This window comes from Vicugna pacos, chromosome 3, assembly GCF_048564905.1.
Source record: "Vicugna pacos chromosome 3, VicPac4, whole genome shotgun sequence".
NCBI lineage: Eukaryota > Metazoa > Chordata > Mammalia > Artiodactyla > Camelidae > Vicugna > Vicugna pacos.
In genome coordinates this window covers 50,847,233-50,875,159 of record NC_132989.1, presented here as the reverse complement: position 1 = coordinate 50,875,159, position 27,927 = coordinate 50,847,233, and the positions used below count along the sequence as shown (strand labels likewise).

Below are 27,927 nucleotides of genomic sequence, written 5' to 3'. Positions count from 1 at the left end.
TTTCCTGTCCGAACCTCTTCCAAATTCTGGTCTCATTCTTTTGAAGCATCGTAGGTCAGCTTTGAAATCAGAAAGCTGTCTTCCTCTGTGTAACTGAATACAAATACCTGTCGCCAGGAGTGGCAGAAAATGGAACAATTCTAAATTTAAAGATCAGATATCCCAGAGCAACACGTTGGAAAAATTGAAATTAGAGCCTTAGGTTTTAGTTTTTAATGTAAAGCCTTTTATTTTCTTTATTTTTATTTGTTTTTTAAATTTTTTAGTCAGTTTTAAATAATGGTGAAAGAAGGTAGCCATTGAAATAAAATCAGAGTGAACAAAATACTCCTACAAATTTTTCTCAAGAGCATCCCTCAGTGTTTCTCTTTGCTTTTTTCTCCCAAATGAACAACCGTTAGAAAATGGTTACTAATATATTTTCACTTTTTCATTTTCTAACAGAAGGAAGAAAGTCCCCTTGCCTCCACAATGCATTTATAATCACGTAATAAGAACTCAGCTTTCATAGGCTTCTCTTACAGCACTAGTTTAAGTAATCAGTTTTAAAATCTCAAGCTGTTACCATAACATCACCTGCAAACCGCACGTGCTCAGGGTATCTGTTTGTCAAAGAGGTAACGCAAGGTAAATGCAGAATTGCTGGGGTGCTCTGATTTTCCTAGGTTCAGAATGCTGATTAAGCTTTTTCATGTAGAGTCACTTAGTTGTACTGAAGTTTGGCTTATGGCTAGTCTGGGGGACGTTATAATATGTGAAGTCTATATATTTTAATTCAATCATTGTGGAGAAAACCAAACGTATCCCCAGCCAGTGCTTAAAATTCAAGACAAAGTTAGCAAGGACCTCAGAAAAATGAGGCTTTACTGAAGTAAGTTTTAGTTCTTTGGGGGTTATGATTTACTTGTCTCTTCTCTAGTTGTTAGTATATAATAATACTTGCATTTTTTAAATTAAAAACTGAGTATTCTTTAGGCACAGAAATAAAAAGAAAGGAGACGCCCCACACTTCCTTTTCTCTGTTTCCCCTCACAGGCCAGCTTGACTTTCAGATTAAACCTCATTACACAAAAGGAGAAAATGACCCTCAGCCTTCTGGGCATCAGCAGTAGGTTATCTGTTAAATTTATTGTAGAGAGTGGATCCCGGCTCTTCCCGAAGCAGCCAGGTGTTTGCTGGAAAGTGCCCAGAGAAGAGCCCCACCCGACCCCAGCACTTGTGCACCCGGAAGCCCGATGGATTCCCGGACCACCTCTGTGTGATCAGCAGCCACATTCCTTTCTACCCTCTCTAGTCCTCGGACCCGTCCGCCACTAACCTCCCCTCTTCTGACTCTGTCTGTGCACTAGAACAAATATGGCAAAGGGGATTTGATTGAAAGAAGCTGCCTGGAAAAATACTAAGAATTGTGAGGCTATGAGTGTGAAAGACACAAGTGGTGGCTCTGGTGGCTGGTCCTGCACCCATGCATTTCTGTCGCTGGAAAAATTGACCATGGGTGAAGGGTGATTGCATTAAGTCATTGTCTTAAATGAACTTGACTCAGGGCTTTTAGTGTTTCTTCTTCCTCAGTTCTTAGTTTTTTTCTCTCTTTATGAAAAAATAGGAGCGTGGTGATCTTGCTGTTGAAGGTGGAAAGCGAGAGATATCCTAATTCTGGACTAGTATTTACTTTTTATTTAGAAAGAGTTAGGCAATGCATATAAAATCCCCAAATTTGGAAAAAGAGCAACAAAAGATATTAAAATGCTGTATACTTCTCCAAACTAATGAAGTAATATTATCTATTTTACTAATGGAGAAGCAAATAGCTAAGAAAATTCAGTGATTATCAGAAAGAACAGTCACCAGCCCTTGTCTTGTTTACTTAGCTACCTCACATTAAATTGTTTTTCCCACTATTTTCAAAGTTCAGGATAGTGTCATTTAAGATGCTACTTGTCAAATTCTTAAGTTGTATTCATTTGTATAATTCACCACTTGATTCATCAGCAAGGCTCAACTATACAAATAGATAGAACATAAAAATGTGAAATGGATCCTGTAAGCAGCAAATTAAAGTCTCATGTAGTTCATTGCTAATTATTTAAGTTTAAATTATGATGCTTCCTTTTTATTTTTACTAAAATGTATTTAATGTCCACTTAGGGAAGATATGCTTAAACTATTAACAACATTTGCCTCTGTGAGAATTATCTAAATATGTCACATATCTGGGTTTAAAGCTACAAATATATATTTACCATTTTTCCTTCCTTTATTAAAAATGAGAAACAGAAAGGAGACTTTTATTTTCAACTACTTTTTGATATTTTTGAATTAACACGATACCTAAAGGGGTTACTAGAAAAAGTAACGCAGTTAAGAGACTCCCTTATGATCACCTATTTTCTCAGTAAGACTTAGAGTTCTTTTTATTTTGTTTTTTCTAGTAAATTTTTTAAAGGAGAAAACATTTTTGAGTGCTTATAATGTAACACTACTGTATTAGGCACTTTACAAGCATTGTCTCATTAACTCATGAAAACTTTGTGTTTGAGGTACTATTATTTCCATTTTTTTACATAAAAAATTGAAATTCAGGAAGATTAAATAAGCTGCCCATAGTCAAATAGGCAGTAACTTGAAGAACAGAGATTTTAAATACAGATTTATTTGAACCAGAGACGCATGCTTATTTCACAATTCTGTGCTGCCAGTCTATTAATGGCCTATGTGTTTCCCAGAGAATGTTACTATCATACATTTTTTGTGCGAGCCTGTGTACACACACACACACACATTTTTATTACACGTATGTTGTAAAATAAAAGCTAACTTTTGTTAAACAAACAAAATGTAGATTACTGGCTCCATCCTAAATCACTGAATAACTTTTTTTTTCGTATTTTCTCATGTCTATCCAGAAAGACATGCTGCTAATCTGAATTCTGATAAAATATTCCTGATCACCTGGCTGTTAAAAGACATGTTGCAATCAACCTAGTTTAGTTTATTTTAACACGTTTATGAATTATTCCTGTCTAAATCTAAGCCAGAGATTAGAAAATTATTTCTTAAAGTGTCAGATTAAAAACTGTTTGCAGCTTGCCAGCCGTAAGGTCCCAGTTGTAACTGCTACAGTTAGAAAGCAGCCCTAGACAATATGTAAATGAATGACTTGGCTGAGTTCCAAAAAAAACCCACTTTACTTACTAAACAGGCAGCCACCCACAGGCTGTAGTTCCCTGATCGAAACCACTGCATATACCATGTGGGCTAATAAATGGATTTAACCTTTCACATCTCATGAACGGTGTCATATGACTTATAAAACATAGAGGATAAAAATACCAATGCAAGGTTAACAGAGGTATGGTATGACCCTTAATTCTTAGTTACCTAGTCAGTTTTGGTAAGTAAATGGTCCTAAACAAGAGTTCTTTGAAATACTGTATTTCATACTCCTCCATCTCAGTAAATGGCAATTTCTATGTTATAGTTTCCTTAGGTCAAATACACTGGTGTCTTTCTTGGCTCTTCTTTCTCACACCCCAGAAACATGCCAGAAAATCCTGTTGGTTCTACCTTCCAAATACGTCCAGAATCCATTCGGTTGTCCCCACACCCATCTTTCCTGCTTGGGCTCATGCAGCATCCTCTCTTTCCTGGATTATTACAACAGCTCTCCTAACGGATCTCCTTTGCACCCTGAAGTCTGTGCTCCCTACTGCAGCCACAGAGATCCTATTAACACAGAAATCAGGCCACATCCCCTTCTATGAATACCCTGTAAGGGCTTCATAGCCCTCACATTTAAAACCGAAGATTTTACAGCAACTTGCAAAGCTCTTGATTTTTTCTGCAGTCTTTTCCCTCTCCTTTGTCTCTCATCCTTCATTTCTAAGTCATTATGGGTATAAGACAAATCAGAACTCTAGTTCTGCCACGTGCTGGCTGCAAGATCTTAGACAAGATACTTAAACCTTAATGAGCTTCAGTTTCCTCATCTGTAAAAACGGAGACAATGGTAGGTCTCACTTGATGGGATTGTAGTTTTGAATTAATATGTATAAAGGCCAGTACCACCCAGCAAATCATTAGTTATTATTGTTTATACCCTAAAGTACATGATGATGGATGAGTTGAGGAAGACTGTCAACCTAATGCAAGGCACCAGGGTATGATGCATTCTTTAGGATAGTTGAAATAAAGAATTACAGAGGATCAAGTTGAGCAGGAAGAGGGTGATTGCAACAAGAATACTTCAGTTAAGATCACAATCATGGTTTTCTAAATCACATTATACAAGCAGATTAGAATCTGCATTTCTCTCTTGCATCATTAGAAAAATCTTTGTGGAGGCAGTAGGATTTGAAAAATGTGGTTCAGTGGGTAGGGAGAGGCAAACGTTTAGAATCCCTATAAAGGCACCATTCTAGAAATATGCTATAACCAGATAAATGAATCAGACCTCAACTTTTCTAACTCTGTCTTTGAAACAATCTAGTAGGTACAGTTTCCTAAGAGAACAGTCATATACCTTTAGGCACCAAAAACCATCACTGTCAAACATGTAAAATAAAAATGCAAAGTGAAGTTGGTTAAAATACAATTATAGTGAGATATTTGATATATCAAATAGACTCCAAACAGGAAGTGTATGAAGAATTTGAATATTTCAATCAACAGAATAATTTAATACATATTTAATGTATAGTAAATGTCATTTACTATCAATGTAGATATTAAATTTTACATTTTAGGAAGCGAATATACGTTTTTGAATGTATATAAAACATTTATTTAAAAAAATCACATAGCTAGACATTAAGGGACTTCAGTGTACCACAGTAATTAGAGTTTTATAGCTCTTATCTTCTGATGATAATCCAGTAAAACTAGAAATAGACTCTGAAGAGATACCATGGAAAACTTAGCTACTTAGAAATTTAGGACCATTCTTCTACACAAACCATGAAATAAGGAGAAAAATAAAAACCGAAATTATAAATTATGCAGAGAGTGATGGCAAAAAAATAGATGACAACAAAACCCATGAGACCCAGCTAGTCAGAGAAAAGCTGATGGCCTTACATTATTTTAAAATTAAAACAGTCAGATGAAAATAAAATTATATAAATAGTTCAACTTAAAAATGAGGAAAATAGCATTCAAATCAATGAAAAGGAAGAATTCATAAAGACAAAAGCTGAAAATAATAAAATAGATCAAAAATAATATAAATAAGATAAGAATCCAGTTCTCTGAACATCCATTAAAATAGATAAGCTCATGGCAAGCCTAAAGATAAAAAAGTGCAAAAATTATACATTATTAAATATTAGTGTAAAGAAGAAATGTTAGACACCATTGCATGTGCCTCTCGGTAAATTTTATAATCTAGAGGAAATAGTGATTTTCTAGAAAATACTTAGCTATCCAAATTGACCTAAAAAGGTACTAAAAATACTGAACAGACCACTAACTATGAAAAAGAATAAAAAGGTAAAAAATTTGTTTATTATATACATTTTTTTACATATACACACCCACACTTTTAAAGATGATAATTATTTAACCAAGAGCAAACTGAGAATGAGTATAAACATATATGACAGAAAAGGGGCTAATATACCAAGTATAAATACAAACAGGTCCCACAGACCACTGAGAAGACAAGCAACCCAAAAGAAAAGCAAATGAAGATTATCAATATTAAATTAATAGAATGAAAAAAGTTTGACCCTGTTAATAATCATAGAAATTAAAATTAAAGAAAAAATAATGTGCCATCTTTCTTCTCCCATCAACATGGCAAAAAAATTTAAAAAGAACTATACTACACAGAGTTTTTAAGGATGAAGAGGCATGGGCAGGCTCATACATTGTTGGTGGAACATGCATTGCCATAAGCTTTTTAAGAAAGTTATCTGGAATTATCTCTTAAAGTAAAAATACTCATATTCTAGAGATTGTGGGAGATCATCCCATAGCATATTATACAATAAGTGAAAGACTAAGAGAAGTCTGTGTCTTGCCCTAGAAGTATTGCTGTGTATTAAAGGAGAGAAACAAGCTACAGAGTCACATGTAGACTTAATAAAAATAAATAAAATTTCTTCATATGTATGTCTGTTTGGATATACATTTTTGTACAAGCATGGAGAAAGTTGGAAGGAGGCATATTAAGCTGTAAAACACTGGTTCCCCTTGAAGAGGAAGCAATGGATTTTTTTAGTATATATTGAAGTTTGTTTTATTATTTTAAAATTATCTATGATTTTGTAATTGTTAAAAATTAATAAAGAAATAAATAAGCGATATTACCGACAAAAAGAATACCAACAAAAAGGATGTTCTACCTTCCTGATATAAACTTATAATGTTCTAGAAATCTCTGGAGGAAATTTCTACACAATGCCATGAATTGATAAATTTTTAATTCCTATTCCTCTGCTTTGCAACAGTGCTATTAAGAGAGCCTGATTAATGAAAGAATTTAGGAAATTTGGTACACGTTTAGAAACAAATAGAACCAGATTTGTAGGGGGTCATTGTTCTGTTATAGTCAGTCTGAAGATATTTGTGAAAGGCAACCATGCATATCTTTCCACATTAGCAAGAAAAGTGATTCTCTTTGCACTTATTAGCCACCAGAAAAGTCCTCTTTGTTTCACTTATTTTCAGATTTCTGTAGTCTGAATTAATATTTCAATAACCCTATTCAAGAGGAGATTTGGAACCATTCCACATGAATGTTGCATTCTTTAAGCAAAAGTGCAGAACACACTCTTTCCAGGCACAGATTGCTTTTCACAGATAATGTATTCTACTTAATCATAAATAAAGAGACAAGTCTGACGTACACATTAAAGGAATGGCTCTGTCTTAGTATGCAGTAGTCACCCCATCCAACAAACCTTAGAGCATTTTTGAAAAGGGAGGTGTATAAAAAAACCGCTACATCATGTCATCCTCCCACCTCAGCTAATCCAGTATTAAACGAAGACATTTGCCATGGCAACATCGATTTACAAAGGGCAAATGATGTTTCTGTGAGATTGGGATATTTCCTTTCATAGATTTCAGATGTGCACACAGTTAACACTTTAGCATCCTCATTTAATAATCTTGTGTAAGACTGAAAAAGCTTTACTAGATTATTTTTAAATGTTTAGATTTGGAAATTGTATCCAAAACAGAACAACAAACTCTTAACAAAAACTGACATCAAATTAAATACAGGCAGAAATATACCACTAAAATATTTCAAACATCTATTTATGGAAATAAAAATTATTTCTTTTGTAGTAAGCTGTACTGAATTATGGTTAAATAATTTGCTTCCAACTGAATGACCATTTTGCTATGAAAATGCAAATTCTGTTTACCTTACTATTTCTACAATTGATATTATTAGTTATAATATTTAGCTTCCCCATTTTGAAATGTTAAATATTAACTTTATCTCCTTAATGTATTTTTCATAGATGCTAAGGCAGTGTTCACAGATACTTTACTGTTGTGGTTTCATCTACTCTCCTCGGGCTCTGAAGGCAGATGCAGTAGATGTAAGAAACAAGATAGATTGGTAGCCTGGGCAAATGCAAGTATTAAAGAGGTGACTGTAGTGGGTCAAACAAGTTTAGAAGTTAACAAATAGTCTCTGTATTGTTTTTCTGCTGTCATAGCCACTCCATAATACGAAATGGAGAAAATTGTGCTCAGGGATGAGGAAATTAAGTTCCTGCCCTAAAGAGCTCAGAGTTGAGAGTAAAAAATTTATCCTACTCAACGTGAATTCCTTGACTCTGCCAGAGCCATATACTTATTCTGTCTTCTACCTATAGTTTATTTAATCAGCACAGTAAGCATGGGTCTAGAAGCCCACGGCTGTTAGGTGTAAGGGGACTTTTAGTCCTTCAATCAATTGTGGCAGGAGTCAGTTGAAATAAATAAGGTGTTTCATACAGTTACTGCCCACAGTATTCCCTTTTCACTTTGGTTTGTGATGACCTGAAAACCTTCTACAATAGCCAAAGAGATTTGAAGCGCCACTGAAGCAAATAAAAGCCAAATCCAGCACTCTTTTAATGCTTTCAAGCCTGCTGCTGTTGGAAGGCTCCGAGTTTATTGGAAAACTGTGTATCATTTATTTCTCCACTTCCCTTCTTTCCTCAACATGTTTTCCCCAAGATTAAAACATGTCAGTTGTCCAAAAAAAAGTTGACAAGTATATGAATCCAAGATAGTTTCCTTGCATTTTAAAAATAAACCTTCTAAAACCTATTTGTTGTGGTTAAGATCTTCATAGAGAATAGAGATATGCTAACCTGTGAATCATGATATGAAGGAGAGCATTAATTAAATTAAGAGTGATCTTGAGTACCACTTGGGGTACCAAAAAAAAAAAGTGATCTTGAATCTTCATTGTGGTAGTCAGTTCAGGAAATCATTGACTGAAAACGAGTTTTTTCTTCGAAGTATTTTCAAACCTACTAATGAAATCCAAAGATATGATTGCATATATATTAGTAATAGTAGAGTTATTGCAGGCACATATAACATTTTTTGAAGCAATTTTGCTGAAGTTTTGAAATGTAAACCAGATAGAAATGATTTTTCCAACTCTTCCCTTTCTAAATATCAGGTGGCCAGACCATTTTCTCCTCCAGGTTTTATAAAATAATCTTGTGTCACCGTTGTAACACCAACATACAGCAGTCACTGCAACGTACCTCCCCTATTATGTAATGCAGTGAATAAAATAGCCTTGTTAGCCAGCCATTATTTACATATTACTTCTATGGGCCTGGTGGAGAAGTCTGAATTTTATCTGAGTATTAATCACTCCAGGAACAAATCTCCATTTCATTTCTCTTCATTGAAATATCATGTCTGCTTCTGTCATTCTTGAGTTTTATGGTCAAGTTTCTTGAGAGGAAAGACTTGTCTGTCTTGTTCACTATTCTGTTCTCTGGGCCTGAAAACAGTGCTGTGTCCAATAAAGATTAGGTGCATAAATTTTTTTTATAAGGGAAGGAAATTATCTTCATATCAAGAATATTTCCTGCTCCTCCAAATACCCCCCCAAAAAAGCACACACACATGAGTGACTATAGTATGTTTATGTGTCCACACGGATCACAATTTAGGAGTCCCCTTCTGCATGTAAGAAATATTCTGAAGTTCAATATTTTTATTTCAAATGGCACCTAACTTTTTACTCTTGCATGATATTTTGATTATCAGCTTATTTGAGATATGACTTACTTAAAAATAAAAATTTACCAATTTTAAGTGTATAATTCGATGAATGCTGACAAATACTTGCAGTTGTGTAACTAACTACCACCAAGACATGATAAAGAACATTTCCGTCACCCCAAAACGTTGCCTTGTGCCCCTTCATGCTCACCCCAACGCCTTTCCCCATCCCCTACCCCTTGCAAGTGCTGATCTTTCACTATAGTTTGGCTTTTTCTAGATTTACGTGTATATGTAATCACAAGAGTATGTAGTCTTTGGTGTCTGGCCTCTTTCACGTAGCATGATCGTTTTGAGATTCATCCATGACATTGTGTTTATCAGTGGTTTGTTCATTTGTATTGCAAGTCGTAGCTGTGGGGGAGTCTGGACTCTAACTCAGGCAAGCTGGCTCCAGACCTTTGCTTTTAAACTATTATGTTATGATGCTTTTCAGTTCATATAATTTTCTTAACAGTCATCTCTTATAATGCTTCCCCTACTCAAAAATCTTCAGCAGCTCCTTATTCTGACCAAATACATTTGCTAGTCCATATTCTGATGTTTTATGTTTTCTGCTCGATGGTCCCCATCTATGCCATTCTAATTTTTATTCCTTGCATTGCTCTTTCCTGAATTCCCCATTTTCTATCACACAGCCTGTTTGTTATTCCTACAAGCCTTTGAACCTCCTGACGTTATTCTCTCTGCCTGTTATAATTTCTTGCCCTGCATCTTCACCTACTGAAGTTATACCCCAGTAAGTTACTGAATATGTATCCTTTTCCCCATGAACCTACATGATTCCCTTAAGCTGATGTGATCTAGTGCCACAATAATTTACACCACTCTTACAGACCTATTGTATTGTCACCTACAGTGATTCATTCTTGTGTTTTAAATCTCCCACTAAAGGGCCTCTGAAACCAGTGACTGCGTCTCATTCATCTTTGTGTGTATTTTTGTCAGTTTATGCTCTTTCTGAACTAACAAACATCACAATCTATATTTAAAAGAAGCCAGCTTATACCTGTCCTGCAGACAAAAGATTATTTGCAAAGTGTTTTATACTGTGGTTTTGCACACAGAAGGTATGCGGTGAATATTTGTTGATTAACAGGTCTTCCTTGAATCTATGCCTGGCTATTTCTTCTACTCTTGGGGATGCGTGGGAAAGCGAGTTGGCTGATGACCCATATGATGTAATAAAGATCGTCTGTCTAGTTAAGGCTGTATTCCCAGTGCTTTGCAGAGTGCCTGACAAATATTTGTTGAGAGTTGGTTGTGCTCTTTGGTCAAGGCACAGGGCACATTAGCAAATACAGATTGATTAGGCAATTAAGCATCTCATCTCCTTGCTTAAAATGGCTGGAACGGCATTAGATTGCTTTTAACTCCTTAATGCTCTAAATTCTAGGTATCTGCAATTCTTTTTACGTCTTCCTTTGAAATGTCTTTCCGATTTGGCCCTTTTCCTCTCTTTCCCCCTGACACTGGTTTTCTTCATTCCCTGTTTCCCATTTTTGTCCAGAGTCTCTGCGCTCACCGTGTCCTTGCTGGGCTTGCCCTTCCCTCCTTGTTTGCCCTGGGCAGTACCTTCCCAGCTTGCAGCTCTCAGTCTGAGCATCATTCTCTCAGACAACTCTGCCCTGCCATTTCCCATTTCCCCTCTCTCTCCTTCATCCCCCACTCCTGCCTTTCAGAGAGCTGTTGCAGCTCTCATAGAATCTCATGCCTCTTTTTCAGAACATCCTTTGCAACTGCAAATGTTTTTCTTTTCTTAATTTTTTAGTTTTAACTTTTATTTAAAATTTTTTTCTGTTTTATTTTATTTCATTTTTTATATATATAAACATTTTTATTGAGTTATAGTCATTTTACAATGTTATGTCAATTTCCAGTGTAGAGCACAATTTTTCAGTTATACATAAACATACGTACATTCATTGTCACATTCTCTTTCGCTGTGAGCCACCACAAGATCCTGTATATATTTCCCTTGCTATACAGTACAATCTTGTTTGTCTATTCTATCTACATTTTGAAATCCCAGTCCCTTCCCACCCCCCGCCCCCCTGGCAACCACAAGTTTGTATTCTATGTCTATGAGTCTGTTTCTATTTTGTATTTATGGGTTTTTTTTTAGATTCCACATATGAGCAATCTCATATGGTATTTTTCTTTCTCTTTCTGGCTTATTTCACTTAAAATGACATTCTTGATGTATAGTTGATGTACAATATTATGTAAGTTACAGGTGTACAATATAGTGATACATAATTTATAAAGGTTATATTTCATTTATAGTTATAAAATATTGTTTATAATTCCCCATGTTATACAATATATTCTTGTAGCTTATTTTATACATATATTTTGTGCCTCTTAACCCCCTACCTCTATATTGCCCCTTTTCCTTCCCTCTCCCCACTGGTAACCACTAGTTCTCTATGTCTATGTGTCTGCTTCTTTTTTGTTCTATTCACTGGTTTGTTAGGGTTTTTTTAGATTCCACATATAAGTGATATCATACAATATTTGTCTTTCTCTGTCTGGCTTATTTCACTTAGCATAATGCCCTCCAAGTCCATCCATGTTACTACAAATGGCAAAATTTCATTCTTTTTATGGCTGAGTAGTATTCCATTGTGTATGTATACCACATCTTCTTTATCCATTCACCTGTTGATGGACACTTAGGTGGCCTCCATATCTTGGCAATTGTAAACAGTGGAGCTATGAACACTGAAGTGCAGATGTCTTTTCAAATTATTGTTTTTGGACTTTTTTTTTTTTGGATATATACCCAACAGTGAAATTTCTGGGTGATATGGCAATTTTATTTTTAGTTTTTTAAATGTCCATACTGTTTTCCACAATTGCTGCACCAATTTACATTCCCACCAACAGTGTATGAGGGTTCCCTTTTCTCCACATCCCTGCCAACGTTTGTTATTTGTGCTCTTTTTGATGATGGCCATTCTGACAGGTGTGAAGTGATGTCTTACTTTGGTTACGATTTGCATTTTCCTAATGATACGTGATATTGAGCATCTTTTCATGTGCCCACAAGTACAGTTTTACACTTGTTCATGTCATTACTCCATCCGTGCCTTTATTTGCTTATCAGACTACAGGCTATGTAAGAACAGGAAACACATCTGTTTTTGCTCACCGTTGTATCTTCCCTGTCTAGTCCAGGATCTGCTAATGGTAGGTTCAGTGTACATTTGTGGTATAGGTGGGCTATGGAACATATGGCTGGTGAATGGGTGGATTTCCACTGCTACTATCCTGTTACAGACTTAACCCAATTTGATGGCAGCATCTCCTGGTTTGACTCCAGCCTCCACTGCCTTTCTCCTCCCATTATATCTTCACTGGTCATTCTTGTTCCCATCCCAGTGTTCTTCCTAAAAGACTGTGCTCATGATTTCATGCCCCATCCCTCATTTTATTAACTGGCTTTATTCAAACTTACCCAATTTCCTTTCTCAGAGCTCCCTAAATTGTCACCTTTGTGCCTGTCAGTTCAGTCAGCACATTGTCTCTGCTTTCACCACACTTATTGCTCCCATCTCTGGGTTTTGTTCAAACTAATTTTTCACCTCAAGAGGTCTTCTTCTTACCTTTGTTTAGTGGAAGTCTTCCCCTGTGTAGCCTCGGCTTCTCTGTTCAGGGCCTCTCAGGCGCTAAGATAAGCCTGAGTCCCTTCCTTTTGTTTTTGAGGCTACCATTTGGTCACTTTTTAAATATTAAGAAATGCCAAAGCAGGAGTGTAAAAGAGGGGTGTATTCTGCATGCTGGTCATCCTCCCATGGCCTCGCCACATGTACTTTCCACCCTTCTCCAGCCTACTCCAGGCTTCAGGAGACTGACCTTTGTGGATGCCATCAATAGGCTCCCTCGCTTTGTGGCTTCCAGTTGGCTTTAGTCACTGGGAGGAACTGGCAGAAGACTGAAAAGTAGCAGAATGAGATCAGGGTATGTATTTCCTTGGTTTCTTCTCTGTCGGGCTGCAGATTGACAGTGACTGACTGGGGTCCTCTTCCTGTGCCCCAGCTCCTGTCATCTCTTCTCCTGTGGCTGTAACAGTTTCTGCTTTTGGTAACTCTTCCTCTTCTTGCCTCATACATCTTTGAGTGGTAACAGCTTGCTACATATGAATCCTGGGGTGTTTCCACATCCCTTACATGCCTCCCTTAATGTAGCCAACAGCTATGTCCTTGGTTCTTTGGTTAAGTTCTCCTCAATTTCCCCCTTCATTTGTACCTTCTGTTTCCTAAAGGATTTGTGACTGATGTATTTTAAGTATTAAGCATAGCAAATTAATGCTTTTGTTATAGAAATGAAGCAGTGCAATATACAGGGCCATTCATAAGAAAATTACAGGGTTTGTAAAATATTTTAAGTCTCTGCATTATAAGCGGTGAAATCTGAACACAAGGGACAAGTTGTAATATGTGGCATTTTTTTTGAGTCCTGCCTGTGTCTCTCTCTGCATACTCTTGTTAGGATAAAAGACCCCCTGAATATTAGCCCAGCCAAATGGCCCTCCTCCCCTGCACCCTGACAGGTCCTCTCTAGGACCAAATGATCCCTTTGGATCTCTCCCTTCTCTGGACTCCTGTCACTCTTCCAGCCCTTAACAAAAAGTTTAACCCTTCACTGTTTCCTAATGGTAGGCTTTGTTTCCTTCACTAGATTCTGAAGTTTCTGAAGGAAGAGAACCTTTCCTATTGATTTTTATTTATTTTTTAAATTTTGTAAAGTTTTTTTAAACAACTTTATTGTTTTTAATTTCTGTTAAGTAAACTACACGTATTTCAGATTTCCTGTCTATTTTTATGTCCCAGGAGCAAAAATATATAGAGAATCAGTATATATACTTGTTCAGTTTGTTGTTACGTTAATTAGTTGGCAGATTGGCAAAAAAAGATTCTTGAGCACAAACCATGTCTTACTATATTTTAAACAATTTCATGGAAAACTTCTAATATACACAGAATTGAAGGGCTTGTGTGGTGAACTCCCATATACCCGTCAGCGATTATCCACTCATGGTCATTCTTGTTTTAGCTACATTCCTCTACTTGATTCCTCCCCATCACACATACTGAATTTTTCTGATCCATTTACTAGATATCATTTCATTCCATTGCATATTATTTCAGGATGTATTTTCAAAAGATACATGCTTTATTTTAAAACACATCCACAATCACCACTGCTACCATTATAACCATCAAATATCTAGTCGGTGTTGAATTTGTCTGATTGTTATATTTTTTAAATGTTGTTTTGTTTGCATGAGGATCCAAATGTGGTCCATGTGGTAAGTAGTGTTGATTTGTCTCTTTTTTGACTTGTAATTTCTTAGTAAAGAAAACGGTATTTGTCCGAAAGAGTTTTCTGCATTATAGAATTTGCTGATTGCTTCACTAGAGTATCATTCAGCATGTCCCTTTTTCCTTTGTATTTTCTGTGCTTTCTGGGCGAGAATATTTTCATAGGTGATGTTATGTAGTATCTGTAGGAAGCATATAATTTCTGATTGGCTCTCTCATGGTATTAATCTTCCTTATTAAATTAGGAATTGTGGGATTGCTTAATCCATTATAAAGTTTCCTATCAACTTTTCACCTCTTGGTTTTAGCAGTCATGGACCATTTCACTGCCTGGATTCACTGGAAGCTGCATGTGATGAGCATTCCAATTCTGTCATTCCTTCTGAATTTGTCAGTGGAAGTGTTTCTACAGAAAGAAACTTTTCCCCATGAAATATTTAATCACTCTTAAATTGAGTTTATGTTGTTTATACAGTTTATGTTCTATAAACTGCTGGATACTAAAGGTCAAGTTTTCTTATAACACTACTGAGGACCACTGACTGTAGAAACCTAATTATATAATGATGATAACTTAGGATTATTTAGTTCTATTGTACTTAGCATGCTGTATGTGTGTGTGTTTGTGTGTGTGTAAGTCTGAGAAATCATTAGGAAATAAAGCTGAGTTGAAAGTACTGAATTTACTTTTTCATTTAGTATTAGGAGTTTTCCAAGCTGGCTTAAAGAAGGATGTCGTGCTGAAGTGCTGCATTCGTGTTTATAATGTAAAATGAGAACTGGTGACAAGTAAAAACATATCAGGAAAATGGACATTTGCAGTTTCTACAGCTATTCGGTTCATTATAATTATAATTCCATTAACTATATGACAAGTATTCACCCCTGGGAGTTTAGATACAAAGAGAAGACAACCTTTGTAGAGTCATTCCTTTTCTTGAATTATTAATATAGTCTTTCAATGGAAGTTGGAAAATTACAGTTGGGTAAATTTGGTTTGATAGCCTTTAAAAAAAAAAGCATAAGTTCTTAAAGGAAAAAATGGTTCAGCGCTGTGGAGCTATTTTTGTAGGAATAGGCCCTTTATGAAAGGTTATTAGTCATGTAGCATAACAAAATTCAACAAAATTTCATCATTGACTGCCTATCCAGTTCTTATGCCAGGTGGTCTTTGGGAATACAAACAAAAATAAATCAGGGTTTCAACCACTGAAACACAGTTCAATAGTAGGAGATAGACTAGCAAACAAGGAGCTTTGTTGTAATTGCCTGATGTTGAAACAGAGATGTTTATGAAGTGCAAAGGAAAAACGAACATTCCAGAGAATATTTTTATACTTGATTTTATAGTTCCTCTTAGAGGTTCAAGGCAAAAGATGCAAATCTGTTGTAATGTTTTCTTTATGAGTTGGAAGTCAGAGGAAAATGAATAGGTCATGGAATCGCTGTGCGGGAGGTGGAGAGAAGCAGAACGACTTTGCCCTGGATCATTACAGTTAAATATATGACTTCATCATTAAACATAAGTACCCCCATGCCTGTTATACCTCTTATTTTGAAGGGAAAAAAGTTCAGTTTTCAGAGGCACAGTTGCCTTTATTTAATTTAGAACGGGATTGGCTTTCCATGTCTTATTTCTCTCAAGATCGTCAGGCATGCCTAACTGGAAATAGGCATTTTATCCATTCTTGACCCCTGTGTCTAAGTGCATTTTGACATCTAGTTAGGAGCAGAAAATGTCTAATTGAAAATGTAGTTAATTGGCATTGTTATTTTATTAGACAGGAAGACAAGCTTCCAGAAATTCTGAGCATTGCTAATTAATAAATTGAAATGGACCAAGTTGCCCAAAGATTATCTACCTCTGGTTAAATTTAGAATTATGAAGGTTTTGCTTTTGTTTGCAGAAATGTACTTGTCAGGACATACTGGTTGCCTACATACATCTCTTCCCTTTCTTGCTTGCTAACAGAACCCCACTTTTGTTTCAGCATCAGCCTTCCCTAGCTGAGAAAGTGAATCTTGATTAGGCTAAGCCAAACATGGTAATTCATTTTCCCTTGCTAATGACTGGTTTAGAGATGGGCATGTGACACCATTCTGGCCATTTAGATGTGAAGGGAGTTCTACTGCAGGTGGAGTGCTTCTGGGAAAGTCTCACGTTTGAAAAGGAACTTAAGGAAGAGACTTCTTCTGCTGGCCTTGGGAAATTGCTTTGTGAGAATATGATCCTGAAAGCTACTGCAACCATCTATGATCATGGAGAAAGAATTTTACAGGTGAAATGCAGTATATAGAATCTGACAAGGCCTGAAGGTAGAAAGAACCTAGGTCCCTGATGATACTGTTGAGCTGCTGGATGAAATAACCCTTCTTGCATCTCTCTTACTTCTGGACTTCTCATTATATGAAAGCCTGCTTCTCTGATAGCTTGAGCCATTTTGAGTTGGTCTTCTGCAGTTTGCAACCAAATTTATTCTTAGTGATGATTAACATTTTCTTAGACCCTTTACAGATGACTGAGATGGCATATATTTGATTTACTGTGGTCTTTGTGATATTTGTATGCTCAGTCCACTCTAAAGAGAAAAGGATTTTCATAGTCCTATGTGTTGCCATTTTGCTTTTTTAAAATCTGTGTCCCAATTTTAAGTGCCACCAGCAATAGAATAAAAAACTAATTCTCTTTCAAGTCAAAAATTCTGCTAATATTTGCCATGAGTACATAAAAATATTCAAGCTTTACAAAATTATTTGCATATTTTACACTTTTTTCTTCTATAGGAAACCTATTAGTCAGTGGTATACTTTGCTAGTACCAGTTATCAATACATTACAAAAAGTAAAAATAGAATACATTAATTAACAAATTATTCTTTTCTTATGTATGTAACGGGGTCACAATTTACACACTATTCTTTAAGTATGCAAAGAAAAGAATTTTAATTTTTAAAACTTATCTAACGTAGCTTCCTAACCCCCTAATCCTTTGGACAACAATAAGAGAAAGCCTTAGAAGTATCAATTGAAGGTATCCTACCCTCTTTGGTTTGAGACAGCCAGCTAAACTTTTGATTAAGCCATTTCCCCTCCTCCTCCCTTTTTTATTTGTCAAGATAATATCTGAGTGTACAGAAAAAGGTATATGAATGGCCTTGGACAGTCCCCAGTGAAAAGGGCCAGTGAGCTCTGTTCCCTTCACTGAGATCAACTCTGGCACCTCATCTGTGACTGTGAAATAAATTTCCCCTTGGTCAAAGTCTTTCTTCTATTTCCTCCTCCTGCCTGGAAGGGTATTTGCTATGTCATGTGTTCTCCCTTTCTAAGCTAACCCTTTCCTGGGGCCATGATAACAGGGTGGCTGCTAGGGAACCAAATGTGATTATTTGGGAGAGGACTGAGAATAAACATTTTAATATTTTTCAGAATATTAGTCTCCTCACAAATATCTAATGCCTGAAAGCTAGAAGCCTTGCCCAGAACTGAAGCATTTATAGGCTTAGGCTAAGGTCTGTAGGATTGTTACTAAAAGTTGCCTATTTTAATATGTAATATTGTTCTTTTCTAACTCTTTTATGTGGAAAGTATGCACTTTTATAGTACCTCACCACATTAATTCTTAATACATTATAAGAAATTGAAATCATTTTGTGCTGAGAGGGTAAATCAGGCATTCAGATTCCTGGGTCTGAGTTGACACCCCTTGTCTATGGAACAGCGGTAGTTTTCTGGATTGAAAATCAGCAAGCAGTCACAGAGAGTCACTCCATGGTGGCACTAAACTCTTTTGGAGCTTATATGATGCCAGTATTGCTTCAAATAATTTTTCCTTATATTATTTTATCTTGAATATTTGGAATTTTTTAATTGACTTACTGACCCATCTTTTTTCTCAGCCTCCTGAATCTTTGTTTTTCTGTTGGTGTTCTTTCCTGTTTCCCAAGTCACCTGATGCTCTGTGGCCATCACCGAAGGAGCTGGTGGGAAAACTCTGGTGACTCTGCCATGTTCTGGTGCTGCAGGCATCTCTCTACTGGGAGGCAGTGTAGATGGCCGCAGTAGATGGACTGTGAGTGACCTGGGTAGCCAGTGTGGCTGGAGCTTTCCGTAGCTTTGAGAGGACCGTGGGTCATGGGACCAGAGCATCCACAGGCATAGTCCTTCCAGGAGGAGCTACAGGGAAGAACTGGGCTCCTTAAGTAAGTCAGGAATGTTAACACACAAGACAGTAGATGCCCAAATGTTAGTGTTGTGTTGTAGCCATCCTCGTGAGAACACTTTCACATATGAATTTTGATTGATTAGTGACATGGTCAACTGCTCCCTCCTCCTTGAAACGTTCTCTTCTTTCGCTTCTATGACATAGCACTCCTGTGGTTTTTCTCTGAACTCCTCGGCTGCTCTTCCTTTGACCAACTACTTCACAGCTCTGTCACTTCTCTTTTCTGCTTTACTCTCTACTCTCACAAAGTAGCCTTTTCCATACCTACTGCCAACATCTGTATCACATAAATTTATATCTCTAGGTTAACTTCTCCTCCAAATTCCATTTGCCCCAGCTGCCCATTAAACATTACATGTAGATTTTTCGAAGGCTTCTTAAATTCAGCATGTCAATGACAAATTCATCATCTTCTTCACACCTGGTCTTACTATGTTTTATGTCTCAGTAAATGCAAACCAGAAATCTAGGAGTCATCCTCAACACTGCCTCCTTACCTTCCGTTCAGATCCACTCCTGAGTCATGTCTGTCTTGCCTTTTAATGTCTCCAGAATTTGTCCTGTTTTTTCCTTCTCTGCCGTAAGAGTCTAACCACTGAAAAAAGCCATTTTTTAATAAAAAGCTGATCTGTTTTATAATCACAGATTTTTAGACAAATTTCTTGTGTCAGGAAGAAATATACATTTTGTTGTCATTTTTTTCTGAGTCTCAGTTTAGGAACAAATTATGAGTGTACCCAATACCCGAAAACGTTTAAATTCACTTTCATTTTTAATGTTGGCATAGTAAACAGTGTGTCATTACTAGGCTGGTACTGGTTGCCAAGTACATTTAATCAGTAATTCAGCCTCCAAAAAAAAAAAATCACCCAGTTTCAAGCTACCTTCCTGAACAACTACATGACTTTTTATTGGCCTCATCTAATTAGTTTTAGTCTCCATGTCAGTTCCTATTAAAAAAATTTCATTGACTTTCCGTTGCTGTAAAGAAAAACAAAATCACCAAAGTCCTTAACGTGGACTGCACAGTCCTGCGTCGTGTGCCACGTATACTCTTCCTGTCCAACTTAGAGCATGCCCCTCCTTTCTGTATGTACTGGGTTTTGTTTTCTCAGTCATACCTGGTTCTCTCCAATTACAGGACTTTGAAAATACTATTTCCTATGCCTAAAACAACTGCCAAACCCCTTCACTGAGGTCATTTTCTTTGCATTACTGGCTCTTGTAGTAATCTGTACATCTTCTATGTATCATGTAAAACAGTAAACGTTTCATACTTATTTGTGTGATTATTTGTCTGGTAAATGAGTAGACTGTAAACTCTGTGAGAACTGAGACCATGCATACTTTTGCTCACAGAATTTAACAGAGTGTCTAGTTCTCAGGAGTTGCTCGTCGCACATGTTTAAGTATGAATGAGTAGGTGGATGGAAGAATGGATTTCTATACAGGCATTAAAAGAGATTTAAAGTAGGCACGTATTAATGAGATGACCATGGCAAGAGATATGAGAACAGAGTGAGAATCTGAACAGACATTGTATATGCCACTTTGGTATCTGATGGTCCACTTTAAACTTCAAGAAAACAGAGAACATCTCATGTAGTAAAGTATTTGACAGACCTGTTCCAGTCTAGAGCTTCTCTGTTTTGTCCCCAAATCAAATGTAAGCCATTTAGCAAGAAACATGGTGTGTGGGGCTAGTGATTGTAGAGCCATTCCTGTTCTGAAGCATCTCCAAACACACTTGATAAATAGAGTCAGTTTCCAATCATCGGTGCCAAAGGAAAAGAACATGGGTGGACTAGTCAATGTTGGCAAAAGGTTCAGAAAATTGACTGCTTTCATATTCAGGGAAACTTGATGAAGAGTGTACACCACTGGCTTCTGCTGGGGGAGGATGAGTGGTATAGGTCCTCAGCAACTCCTGCTCAGAACAGTTCGGTTTCCCCTCACATCACCCCCCCACCCCAGTAACTGGGAGGCCAAGGAGGAGCCCGCCATGTCCACCACCTGTTGTGCCTAGGCGATTTATTATAGACCGTTATTAGTATGCTCCTTTTAGTTTCCTCTTAAATGAAAGTGTGAGGGCTCGAAGACAGATGTTCTCTCACCAAAATATTTTTTCCTTCCTCGTTTGCTTGTACAGATTTGTAATTCCCAAAGAAAAGGCCTTGCCAGGAAAGCAGCTTCCATGTGAGCTGCTTGGCATTGAGAATCTTGTCATCATCAGCCACAGTGTGATTATAGTTTAAAAATGCAAATGGGATTCTGGGATGAATCAACTGAAGGATAAAATTCGTATGAAAAAGTGATGCTGTATAAAACCCTAATTAGGTGGCGTCTATAACACAGATTTCAGTCCAGCCTTTCTTAAACTGTGAGTTTATTGCCAGCAAAAAAAAAAAAAGTACATGCAAAATTCAACAGCTATATATAGCGCTTCCAGTGTGTGCCAGACATTATTCTAAATGCTCAGGATGCTAGCAGACATTATCACAACAAGATTACATGGTAGGTTGGGATAAACATCCAAAAAGTTGATGTGGATGGAGCTTAGCTTAATGGTAAGGAACAGAGTGGAGCATTTTTGGAGGATCCTCTCTTTTTTAGTCATTTTGGGAGTGTTTTCACAAAAATCTGACTATTCTAATAAGCAACATATCTTTTATTTACCTGGTAAGAGAAGGGCAACTGGAAAAGAAAAATTAACACAGACTGTATCCAAAAGTGACAGTTTAAGGAATTTTATCTGAAATTAAGAGTCTTTAAATTCTGGTGTATCAGAGAGGTAGATTTTTTAAACCTGAATTTTCTGCTGCAAAAAAATCAGGGATGCTTTGGTATAGTCTTCCTTTGCCCTAACTTCTTTTTATTCTAGGAAAAGGTTGGAAGTACAAACACCACTGAGTCAGTATAAACTTACTATGCATGTATTAAAAATACTTTGGGAAATCACAATTTGATTCTGTTATCTGTCTGGACCAATTAAAAGAAAGCTTTGAAAAGTAATTTTCCAACTGATTTCTTCCTCTCATAACCACGGTTCTTGTCAGAGGCTTGATCACCTTCCATACTTTTCTCTTGTTGGTCTAGCAGCGCTACTGTCAGTCCCTGAGGTTTCCTCGAGTTCTTTGCAGAATTCAAATTATTTGAGCCCGAGTGAGTACTGTGTGAAAATGCAGGGCTTTATGGATCCTTCGTGGTTTGTCTAGATCACACTTAAACTGTGCTTGGGTTAGAAGAGAGGTTACTACCTCCTTTTCGGCAACTACTCTAAGGCACAAAGTCACAATTGTCACCATGAGATGGTTCCACTGCTCTGGTTATTTAACAAAAGATGACTGAGAAAAGCTACCAGACACCGTACTATGCACAATATAACATTTCTGTGGGTTATGGCCTATTTGTAGAGAACAGCCGACCTGTAAATAGCCACAGGTATAAGCGAAAGGGCCAAATCCATGTAAAGCTCAGTCGTGTTGTCTATTTCTACACCTGTTTGTGTCACCACATTGTATAGTCTCCTTAAGAAAGGTGGTCTGCAGGGATTCTTTAAGCCTGAACAATAAAAAGGCAGTGAGGATATTATCCAATCAGGATCAAATCATAGCGCTCAACACTAGAATCTGAATGGTACCTCTGGTTTCCCCAAACAAAAATTACTGGTTTTATGTGAACAGTTTTCATGTGTAATAGTATACAGATGGTTTTGTTTGTCCCATATTAATTTAAATAAGGTGTTGATTTTATTAACTACTTGTTCTGTAGAATCCACTGCATCTCTGTCTCACAAATCAAAATAAAGAACACTTTCCTAAATAATGTAAGCAAGATATTACTGAACACTGCTGTCTACATGAGAACTCTTGATTTAAAATGAGTAATAATAGAATGTAATAGTTCTTTAGTAATAAGTGTTTTTTTTTTCATTTCTACCACACTGTGTTCTTTTGTCAGAAAAATGTGCTTTTCTTGGAGAGTTTCCAATAGCAGCAGTAAAGAGGCATCAGCAGTATCATTTCCCTCCTGATTCAGAGTTGGCTGATGTGCCATAAGAGATAGCAAGGGGAGACATGGCTATGTAGATTCACATCATTTCTCCCTTTTCATACATCTGAACCTTATGCTAGCAGTTTGAATCCATGGTATTTTACAGACAGTCCCCTGGCACCAAGCTCAGATACAGCGTTCTTCCCACAGAGAGAAAAAGCGGATTCATGATGATGATCTATGGAAAATTGTGAACAGTTGCACTGGTAGTTCGGGTTGAATTATAGAAGCATCCTTTTTAGGACACTGTGTCCGAATGAGAAAACTATTATAATAGGCAGTAAGATGCTGTTTTTGTGTCTTCAGAATGTTAAGAGAGTCTAGAAGAGAAACATTGATCTGAATTATGTCTGTTTTCAAATTGCTTAACTTTGCAGAAACAAAATGATGACAAAATTAAATAGCTCTAGTCTCATTCACTGCAGTTTGTCAACAAGCTGTCATGAAATGTTCTCAGGTCCTCCTGAAAACTTAGGGGACTTGGACAAAAACTTCTTGTTAAATTTTATGTCTTTGATTCCTTTATTTCTCCCACTAATCAAATAAATAGCTAAAATTGTCTAAGAACTGACATTTTCTTTTCAAATATTAGAGAGATTTGAAGAACAACCTTTTAATAGCTATCTTTCTATAGTGGAAAGAGGAGAGCTTTACTGAACTAGGTTCAAATTCCATTTCATCAGCCTCGAGAATTTTTTTTTAATCACAAGTTGCTTACCTTCTTGAACTTCAGTTTTTGCATCTTTAAAACAGTGTCTGTAATACCTGCCGGGTGGTGTTATCATGGGAAATAACTACGATAGGAAGCTTTTACAAGGAAGTTAGAAGCCTCAATAAATTGTTCTCCCTTTTACAAGGTATACTATGCTAAGTACTGATTGAATTTTTTTTGTATTGTTAAATGACAGAGATTGTGGAGTCATATTTACCTAACCAGGTATTATTAAATAGTGTTCTTAGTGGTCATCCTGAAGAAAAGAAAATAACAATGGTTACTTATTCATATTAGTGATGTAATGATTTTATCACTCTGAGAAATGTATCATTCTGGTTTCCTTAATATTGTTACCTCTGCAGGGTTTGCTTTTTTTAAAACAGAATTTCTCATCAAAGGGTTAGTTGTAGTTAACTGTGTGATTACATGTTATTATAGTCTTAAATTCTTAAACTGACTGTGGCTTATGGCATGGAATTTAAATTTAAAGTAACTGTGTATTTTTGGTGACCTGCTATAGAAATTAACCTGTATTGATGAAACAGTATTTTGTAATCACCTAAGTAATCTTTCTTTCCCCGTGCTGTAATGAGCTTATAATAGTTTGGCAAAGGCCATTGTCCAATCTGTTCTTCAGCAAATTACATATCTTGTAAAAAAAAAAGTTATTCATTTACTTATGAAGCCTTAAATTTTATTTAAAATATGGGTTTAGTCTCATAGTTAGAAAAACAGAGGTATGAAGATTGAAGGACTCTCCAGAATCACAATTTAACTGGATTAAAACTTAATAGCGAGAAAGATACATAATTATTTCTAATCAATTGGAAGGCATACACTTGAAGATTTTTAATCCTAGTTCTGACACTAACTACTTGGCCTTAGGCAGATCAATAACCTTTCTGTGAAAATTTTCATTTCTGTAAAAAGATGCAGTGCCTGATAGACCTACTTACAGCTTAAATGTGAGAAGAAAGTGAAGTAACACAAAAGTGTGCTTGCTTATACTCAGACAGCCCAAGGGAGAAGGCCTTGGCCCTTAGGCATCTTTGAGATTTGACTTCTCCCAGTGAACCATGTAAATGACCCTTAGGAATGTAGCTTCTTTACATAGATCTTGAGCTTTCACCTTAACTCCAGAAATCCAACTATGGTACCAGAATACTTCAGACAAAATCACTGATATCTTTTACGGTTTCAGAGAAAAGAATAAATTACTTTTTGCTCTTCTTTGTTCTATTGAACTGTGGTCTTCAAAGCTTTCAGCTGAAAGCTGATTATTGATCTGACGCTCACTATATTACTTAATGTGCTCATTTTTAGAAACAGAAAGTTTTACTTTCTTTTCTCCTAACAGAATTATTCTTTATCTTGATGTGGGGCATAAATAAAATCCTAAATCAGAGTATGATGATGGTGCATAGTAGACGATTGATGCAGTATCCAATGGACTTTGCTCTCTCCCCCAAATTTTGTAGGATACTGATTATTCTGAAGAGGATCTGCCTCATCTCCTCTTCCTCTTTCTTTTTAACTGGCTTTAACAGAACAGGAAAGAAACATTTGAAATCTGGACGCAGTCTTAATATTAGAGAAGCTATAAGCCGAGAAATATAAATTGATAAAAGAAAGCCATTCCTGAGTTATTTTGTCTTTTAAAATTACTCAGCTGATGATAAGAGCAAGAATTAAAATATTGTTCTGATCAATTCTGTGTATAAATAGTAGTTTCTTTTATTCTGTATATATAACCATTATTGTCCTTATTTTTTTTTAAACAAAATAACGAGCTTGCTGAATTTGACATACCTATTTATACCTATAACTTTTCTATTCCAAAAACAACTTGAGGTGGCTTGCAATAAAATCAAAGATAAAATAAAGCCCCAAACTTGAAGTACAAATTTAAAAGAACTTCTGTTTGGTTTCCATCTGATTGCAACCTTTGGACCCTTTCTTGTTATAAATATATGCTTAGCTACTTAAAATTTACTTTTGTTTTCATATTTGCTTTTAAGTCATTAATTAATTGTTCATATTGCTTTGAATGGTCTGTAAATGCATTAGACTGGCCCTGTTCTGATCCCAGCTCCTGCACTTTTGAGTGTAGGTGGTCACTTGTTAAAGTGATAAGGACAGATTTTTTTTTTCAGTAAAAACTATTGCAATAAGGAAGGAGATCCAGCAAGAGCTGAATTCAGCTTTGCTGAAACAAAAGACAGGAGACCTTATTTTAAAGGCTGAGATGTGCTAAGGGAAAGGCACTGAAGGAGGTTGCAGGACTGGTCCATGGGACTAGGCCATCTGGGTTTGTTGATTGGCACTTCTCCAGAGGGAAAACAGACTTCTCCTATCTTTATGACAGGATGCAGTGACGTAAGTTAGGGCAAGGCATCCACTGGCTGAGAACTAGTACACAATTATCTCCTTGAATGTGAGATAGAAGATTTACAACTCAAAGAGACAGAAGAAAGATTTACAATTGCTAGCTTTCTAAAGGAATTACACTAAGAGGGGGTTTAGGAGCCTATCTGCCTATTACTAGGTTGGGTGGAACGAACAGTAAAGTTACTTAACCTTGATTTGCCTCAGTTTCCTCACCTGTAAAATGGGGATAATAATAGTACCCATATAACAGGAATGTGTTTAAGAATTAAAGGAGTTAATACGTGTAAAGTCCTTACAGCAGTGCTGGCACACAGTAAGGTCTGAATAAATGCTCGTTACTATTCTTATCTTTAAAGTGGATTTAGTAATAGTATCTATCTACTATATTGGATGGTTTTGTTATTAAATGATATCATACATATAAACATGGAGAACCATGCCTGGCACATAATAAACTTATAATAACTGTTGACTAGAAATAGTAATAGCAGCAGCAGCAATAGGAGCCACCAGATACCTTTTAGTCCTGAGTTACTCATAGACCTGGATGATCAAACAGAAGAGAATCTTGGGATTACTATTACTTATGTTAGAATAGGTGTGTTTTGTAACATTCGTAATTCAAAGATTGGAAAAATATTTGTAAGCAATTTTGTACGTGATTGTAAGATCTTTAAGCATTGTTTCACCCATATATTTCTTGGGTTTTAGATACATAGTTCACTTTGCAGTTTCTCTTTGATGGTTATGAGCATATTAATCTTTTACTGTCAGCATTTATGTAGCTCAACCTTCTGACTGTGCAACCTTCAACATTTCCCAGCCCATTTCCTTCTTATCACAGTAAGAGTGCATCTAAATAATTATAAAGCCTTTTAAGAAATGAAACATTTAAGAAATGAAATTGGGAGTTTGAGATTTACAGATACTAACTACTATATATAAAACAGATAACAAGTTTCTACTGTAAAGCACAGGGAACTATAATCAGTATCTTGTAGTAACCTATAATGAAAATGAATATATGTATCTATATATATGACTGAAACATTATGAAAAAAAGAAAGGAAACAATTTTCTCAAACAGAAAAAATGGCCTATACAAAAATAGTAATAAAGACTGAATCATATTTCTGTAATTTTTCTAACTCTAAGATACTTCTTTGATGTGTGTATGAACCTCCTTGCTTCCCTCCCAACACAGAAGTGAAAAAAGAGGTACAAATTTCACAATTTTTTGTGCTAACCAGTAGATCTAGAGAAACCCAAATGATCTCCATCCATGTGTGTGGAGTCTCTTGATTCCAGCACTGTGCAGTAAGAATCCATGAATCATGAATTATTAAATGAATTCAGTCTCTATTGGGTTGTTGGGTATATTATCAATCATAGGACATACTTCACTACATATGGATTTCCTTTAAGGAAGTGGAATGCATCAACCAACAAATGCCCATTCTCTTTAAACTGCAGTTTTTATCACTAAAAATTCTTGATGTTAATATATTCGATAGTGGAAAATGGCATTTTAGATAAGAGACTAGTAACTGGAAAAGTAAGAATAATTGAGTTTCTGTTGATTTCTTCAGTGCACTACATAAAAATTTTAAAGTAAGGGAGATCAACCAAATACATTTTAAGACCAACTTTTATTCATTGTACTTCTTTAATATTTGGGGTAGCTGTAAAGTGATTCAAGAAATTATGTATTTACTTATGCAAATAGCAAAGATGGTCAAAACTAACTCCTACCATTTTAAAGTCAAATGCATTACTGTTTTTCTATAAAAGCATTTAAAGTGTTGCCTTTTAACTGTGACAGTACTAGAAATATCACTCAAGATAATTGGTTGTGTAAATAGGATTTGACGACTTTTAGGAAAGAGTAGTAGAAAAAAAAAAAAAACCAGTATCTAAGTTCTCGACTTAGCCCTTGCATTAACCTGCCACCCGGCATTTGGCAGGCAGTGTTG

The 27,927-nt window shown here is 36.1% G+C and overlaps 1 protein-coding gene across 12 annotated transcripts in view; it reads left to right on the top strand.

Moving 5' to 3' along the window:
• The window catches only part of PAM (peptidylglycine alpha-amidating monooxygenase), a 255,430-nt gene that overhangs the window by 114,838 nt on the left and 112,665 nt on the right, over positions 1-27,927 (top strand). The gene's annotated exons all lie outside the window — the stretch shown is intronic.